Source organism: Lepidochelys olivacea (assembly GCF_965140295.1).
Source record: "Lepidochelys olivacea isolate rLepOli2 genome assembly, chromosome: 7".
Lineage (NCBI taxonomy): Eukaryota > Metazoa > Chordata > Testudines > Cheloniidae > Lepidochelys > Lepidochelys olivacea.
The window spans coordinates 39,736,521-39,743,549 of record NC_140417.1 but is presented as its reverse complement, the minus strand read 5'-3'; positions in this window follow the sequence as shown (position 1 = coordinate 39,743,549).

Sequence of the window (7,029 nt, the reverse complement as noted above, 5' to 3'; positions counted from 1 at the left end):
ATCTTGTCCAATATCCTGTCTCCAACAGTGGCCAGTACAAATGGCTACAGAGGAAGGTACAAGAAACCCAGCAGTAGGAAGTCATGGGTTAACCTGCCCCCTCCCGCCCCAGGAAAGTTTTATTTTGCCCCCCATTAAGTTAGAAGTTGGGTTAAGCCCTGAGGAAGACCAGGAGGATTAGAATATCAATTCGAGAGTACCAGCCCATGCTCTGTGGTGGCTTAGCCACATAATGCTTTTATATTTCCTGAAAGCCACCTGACCTCTTCCTCAAAAAAGAATTTTCAATGGGGAAAATGGGTTGTAGGAGGATTGGAATGGCAGGATCGTCTCCTTCTGGAGGAGGCCAGGACGGAAATGTAGGGTCCTTATCAGATTTTTCCAGAATCTCAGAAAAAGTTTGGTTCAAGTTTGAGTTTTGGATAACTATATTAGTAAAATAAAATCACATTCCTAGCTGAGAGTTTTACTGGTACAAAATCTCTAGAACAGGCTTCACATGCTAGACGTAACAATCAGCTTATTAAACAATTTTGCAGTTCTGATTTACCACTAAGAATTCATTTTCTTACTAGTTTCAGAGTAACAGCCGTGTTAGTCTGTATTCGCAAAAAGAAAAGGAGTACTTGTGGCGCCTTAGAGACTAACCAATTTATTTGAGCATGAGCTTTCGTGAGCTACAGCTCACTTCACTGTAGCTCACGAAAGCTCATGCTCAAATAAATTGGTTAGTCTCTAAGGTGCCACAAGTACTCCTTTTCTATTTTCTTACTATTAATTTAGTCTTTGGCCCCAACAGCATTCAATAGCAGCATTGCAAGACTTTATCTACCATACTTGGCTGCCTGGAAACTAGATCAAGTATAATTAAATTATGTCCTTTCCAGTCTATTTCAAATGAACTCTTATTATACAAGCCTAATAATTTGGAAGGTATTTTGAGTCTATGTGTTCCCTACACACTTCATAGCCCTCAAGGGTATTTCTTCCTGGCTCTCAGGATTTGGTTGACAAGAGGGTAAGTTTGTGACAAGTTTCAGGACAAAGTTCTAACGATTAGCTTTGAATGACTTCATCATGGCCAAACTACTACTCAAATCTTAAGCATTGTCAGAAACTTCACTGGCAATTCATAGCACAGACATCATATGAACTATGCATGTCCTCTTCCCAAACAATGTGTGGAGGTAACATAGGCACTGCCAAGCTAGATCAGACCTTAGGGTTGCCAACTTTAGAACTGCAGAAAACCAAACACCCTTGCCCCGCCCAAAGCCCGGCCCCTTCTCTAAGGCCCTGCCCCTGCTCATTCCCTCCCCCGCACCCCACTTCCTCAGCCTTGCTCATTCACTCATTTTCACCGGGCTGGTGCAAGGGGTTGGGGTGCAGAAGGGGGTGAGAACTCCAGCTGGGGTGTGGGTTCTGGGGTGGGGCCAGACATAAGGTGCAGGAAAAGGGGCTCTGCGCTGGGGGGTGGAGCCGAGGGGTTTGGAGTGTGGGAAGGGGCTTTGGGTTGGGGCAGGGGGTTGGAGGGAGGGAGGGCTCCAGCTGGCAGTGCAGGCTCTGGGGTGGGACCAGAAATTAGGGGTTCGGAGTATGGGAGAGGGCTCTGAGCCGGGGCAGGGGGTTGGGGTGTGGGCTCTGGAATGGGGTGAGGGATGAGAGGTTTGGGGTGCAGGAAGGGACTCTGGGCTGGGGCAGGGGTGAAGGGGAGTGACGGCTCCAGCTGGGGGTATGGGCTCTGGGGTGGGGCCAGGGATGAGGGGTTTGGGATACAAGAGGGGGCTCCAGGCTGGGTCTAAGGGGTTCAGTATGCGGGAGGGCTCTTGGAGGGAGTTAGGGTGAAGAAGGGGGCTCAGGACTGTGGGAAGGGGTTGGGGGATGTGACGGGGTTCGGGATGTGGGCTCTGGGCAGTGCTTACCTTAGGCAGCTCCCAGAGGTGGTCGATGGGTCCCTGTGGTCCCTAGGTGGAGGCACAGCCAGGTGGCTCTGTGCACTGCCTGCACCCACAGGCCCTGCCCCCGCAGCTCCCATGGGCCACAGTTCCCAGCCAATGGGAGCTGCAGATCCAGCACTGGGGCCGTGCGCGGAGCCTCCTTGTCCGCCCCTGCACCCAGGGGCCCCAGGTACATGCCAGCCACTTCCAGGAGCCGCAGGGAGCCTGCCTGCCTTAGCCTCGCTGCACCACCAACTGGACTTTTAACGGCCCAGTCAGCAGTGCTGACTGGAGCCATCAAGGTCCCTTTTCGACTGGGCTTTCTGGTTGAAAACCAGATGCCTGGCAACCCTTTTAGACCTGTGGTCCATCTCGTCCAGTGTCCTGTCTCCAACCATGGCCAGTACCAGTGGCATTAATTTTTTTAAATTCATGAGGCACAGAAGGACACATTCTTCTCTTAGTTAGACCCATGTAAACCCACGGAGATAAGCACCTGAGATAGCCAGTGGCAATCAGGCTACAGAGTTAAGGCTGCCACTTGCTCAAGGATACATCTTCTTTCACACCCATGGAGTTTTTGCAGGACCCAGCCTATATATGTATATGCTGCACAGCTAGGATGCTGAGAGTACTCTGGAGTGTACTCCATATAAATCAAGGCACTTCAAAGCTGTGACTCTCTAGATCAAAGGCTGTGTGTTGTCCCTCTCTGGTGGCACAGAACAAACCATGAATTATGCAGCACATTGAAATATATGAAAGTCCCTGTCCAATAAAAGATGAAGGAAGGTAATGAGCTCATCACTAGACCTGGGACTGACATTTCATTTATTTCAAGGCCCAAAACCAGCTCCCATACCAAGTAGTTATACCTCTGGTCCTGCCCCCACTCTGCCCATGAGCACAATGGTTGCGCACTCCAAAATCCTTTCCTCCCCACTGCACAGTGGCACCATACTGGTTTTGCTACTATGGGACCTGTGTAAGAGGAGGATTTCCCCCCAAACACACAAGACAGTTACGTTGTTCAATCATATTTAAATATAAAGGGGCAGACACTTAGCTTCTATATTGTACTTTTCACACATTGATCTCAAAGCACGTTACAAAGAGGCAAGCCTCATTAGCTCCATTTTATAAAAAGGGAAACAGACTCAGTGATTCATGAAAGATACCTCAGTGACTGAGCCAGGAATCAAATGCAGGTCTCAAGAATCCCAGTCAAGTGCCATATCTATCGGAGGACACTGCTTCACCATATAACAGTGATACCAGTACATAACTGTTGCCAGCATTGTCTCACCAGGTCCACCAGTACAGCTCCCTTTATATAATCACCATTCCATAACTATCTGTCAATCAAACACTTCTAAAAATAAAGACCAGAAGATCATTTTTCTTATTCATGTGACACCAGCCCACAAATCTGAAGTAAGCAATAAAGATCCAGACAAGTGATGGACCTGGCTCCTTCCTACATATATTTAAGAAGCTATCCAAAAATTCTGAAAAGAAGTTAACTGAAGAATTCAGTTGTGCAAATCATGATCATAAGAGGACTGAAAGAGTGCTAGCATGGCTAAACAGCAGAATAATGAAGATCATTAGAGGGGAAAAAGGCATCCTTTATAATTTGGAAGTCAAAAACCTAGTGAAGATAAGGAGGACAAACTCTGGCAGGTTAAATATAAAAGTATAATAAGATAGGCCAAGAAAGAATGTGAGAAGCAACTTGCTAAGATGCAAAAACTGACAGTAAGAATTTAAGTACATCAGAAGCAGGAAGCCTGCCAAACAGGCAGTAGGGCCACTAAATGACCAAGGTGTTAAAGGAGCACTCAAAGAAGACAAAGCCATTGCAGAGAAACTAAATTAATTCCTTGCATCAGTCTTCGCTGCAGAGGATGTGAGGGAGAAACCCACATTAGAGCTATTCTTTTTGGGTGACAAATCTGAAGTATTGTCCCACACTGATGTGTCAGTAGAAGAGGTTTAGAACAAACTGATAAATTAGACAGTAGTAAGTCATCAAGACCCAATGATATTCACCCAACAGTGCTGAAGGAACTGAAATATGAAACTGCAGAACTAACTGTTTTATGTAACCTATTACTGAAATAAGCCTCTGTACCAGATGACTGGAAGGTAGCTAATGTAACACTGATTTTTGAAAAGGGCTCCAGAGGCAATCCAGGCAATTACAGGCCAGCCAGTCTAACTTCACTACTGGGCAAATTGGTAGAAACTATATTAAAGAAGAGAATTACCAGACACATAGGTAAACACAATTTATTGGGGAAGAGTCAACAAGGCTTTTGTAAAGAAAAATCATCCCTCATCAATCTATTAGAATTCTTTGAGAGTGGCAACAAGCATGTGGATAAGGGTGATCCGGCTGATATAGTGTACTTGGATTTTTTGAAAGCCTTTGTCAAGGTCACTCACCAAAGGCTCTTAAGGAAACTAAGTAGCCATGGGATAGCAGAGAAGGCCCTCTCATGGATCAATGACTGGTTAATAGATAGGAAACAAAGGGTAGGACTAAATGGTCAGTTTTCACATTGGAGAGGTAAACAGTGGATCTGTATTGGGACTTATCCTATTCAACATATTCATTAATGATCTGGAAAAGGGAGTGAACAGTGAACTCACAAAGTTTGCTGATAAAAAATCATATAAAGAAATAGTTAAATTCAGAGCTGATGGCAAGGAGTTATAGGGGATCTCACTAAAGTGGGTAAATGGGCAATAAAATGGAAGATAAAATTAAATGCTGATAAGTACAAAGTAATGCAAATTGGGAAAAAAGAATCCCAAATACACATATATAATAATGGGGACTAAGCTAGCTTTTACCACTCAAGAAAGATCTTAGAGTTATCGTAGATAGTTCTCTAAAAACGTCAACTCACTGCACAGCAGTGGTCAAAAGGGCTAACAAAATGTTAGGAACTATTGGGAAAAAGAAAGTAAGACCAAAAATATTATAATGCCACTATATAAATCCATGGTGCGTGCACCACACCTTGAATACAGTGTCCAGTTCTACTTGCTCTGTCATAAATATAAAGCGAAGGGTAAACCCCTTTAAAATCCCTCCTAGCCAGAGGAAAAATCCTCTCACCTGTAAAGGGTTAAGAAGCTAAAGGTAACCTCGCTGGCACCTGACCAAAATGACCAATGAGGAGACAAGATACTTTCAAAAGCTGGGAGGAGGGAGAGAAACAAAGGGTCTGTTTCTGTCTCTATGCTGCTTTTGCCGGGGATAGAACAGGAATGGAGTCTTAGAACTTTAGTAAGTAATCTAGCTAGGTATGTGTTAGATTATGATTTCTTTAAATGGCTGAGAAAAGAACTGTGCTGAATAGAATGACTATTCCTGTCTGTGTGTCTTTTTTGTAACTTAAGGTTTTGCCTAGAGGGATTCTCTGTGTTTTGAATCTAATTACCCTGTAAGGTATCTACCATCCTGATTTTACAGAGATGATTTCTTTACTTCTATTAAAAGTCTTCTTGTAAGAAAACTGAATGCTTTTTCATTGTTCTCAGATCCAAGGGTTTGGGTCTGTGGTCACCTATGCAAATTGGTGAGGATTTTTACCAAACCTTCCCCAGAAAGTGGGGTGCAAGAGTTGGGAGGATTTTGGGGGGAGAGACGTGTCCAAACTATGTTTCTCAGTAAACCCAGTGAGAGTTTGGTGGTGGCAGTGGAGATCCAGGGACAAAGGATAAAATTAATTTGTACCTTCAGGAAGTTTTAACCTAAGCTGGTGAAAGTAAGCTTAGGAGGTTTTCATGCAGGTCCCCACATCTGTACCCTAGAGTTCAGAGTGGGGGAGGAACCTTGACATGCTCCATCTCAAAAAGGATATAGAATAATTGGAAAAGGGTCAGAGAAGGACAGCAAAGATGATGAAGGGTACGGCGTGACCACCATACAAGGAGAGATTAAAAAGATTAGGTCTGTTCATCTTAGAAAAGAGACAATTAAGGGTGGGGATATGATATAAATCTATAAAATCCTGAAGGGTATGGAAAAAGAAGTGTTATTTACCCTTTCCCACAATACAAAAATCAGGGGTCACCTGATGAAATTAATAGGCAGCAGGTTTAATACAAACAAGAGGAAGCACTTTTTCACACAATGCACAATTAACCTATGGAACTCATTGCCATGGAATATTGTGATGGCCATGATGATATAGCTGGGTTCAGAAAAGAACTAGATAAATTCATGGAGCCATGACTATTAGCCAGGATGGTCAGGGATGCAACCCCATGCTCAGGGTGACCCGAAACCTGACTACCAGAAGCTGGGAGTGGAAGACAGGCCTGGATCTCTCCAAAAAGCTGTTCTGTACAATTCCTCTGAAGCTCTGGTACTGGCCGTTGTCAGAGACCGGAAACTGGGCTACATGGACCATTGGTCTGTCTCTGTATGGCCATTCTTATGTTCTTATCATATATTTCCAGTCTTTTACATACCGCTTCATGGCTTCTGCTTCCTCTTTTTAATGGTCATTTAGGTACAGATACATCTTTGTGCACTACATAACATTAGCACAGTCACAAGCTTACACTGTGTACTTCAACGGCAGTATTGGGAATAAAAATATCCAATAAAGATCTTGAAAAGTTGGCCATGAGGATTGGTGGTGGGACACCTCTGAGCTACTCATTCCCTATATCAGTCCACTCTCACATCACCTTGAACATGAGGTTTGTCTATGCTAACTTACTCTATTGCTTAGCTATTTTCTCTAAAGCAGTAGAAGTAGGTATATTTCTAAGAATACTTAGATCATTGCTAGTGCTGGTTTTACTGCTGCCTTGCAATGCAAGAAGCTTCATTTATGGAATGTGGAACTTTTCAAACGTCACCTGAATGCCTCAGCCAACTCAAAATGAAATACTAAATTTAGTAGGCTGCCCTCTAATCTACAACATTGATTCTTTCTGCCTACTCGTAATCCTTTGTGAACAGCATATTTTACAAAGTCAAGGAGACGCAAAGGACTAAACATATGTGTTATGTTGTGTTAAATAAACATTTGTGAGTACTGCAAGATGTGTGATGCATGTTTATATG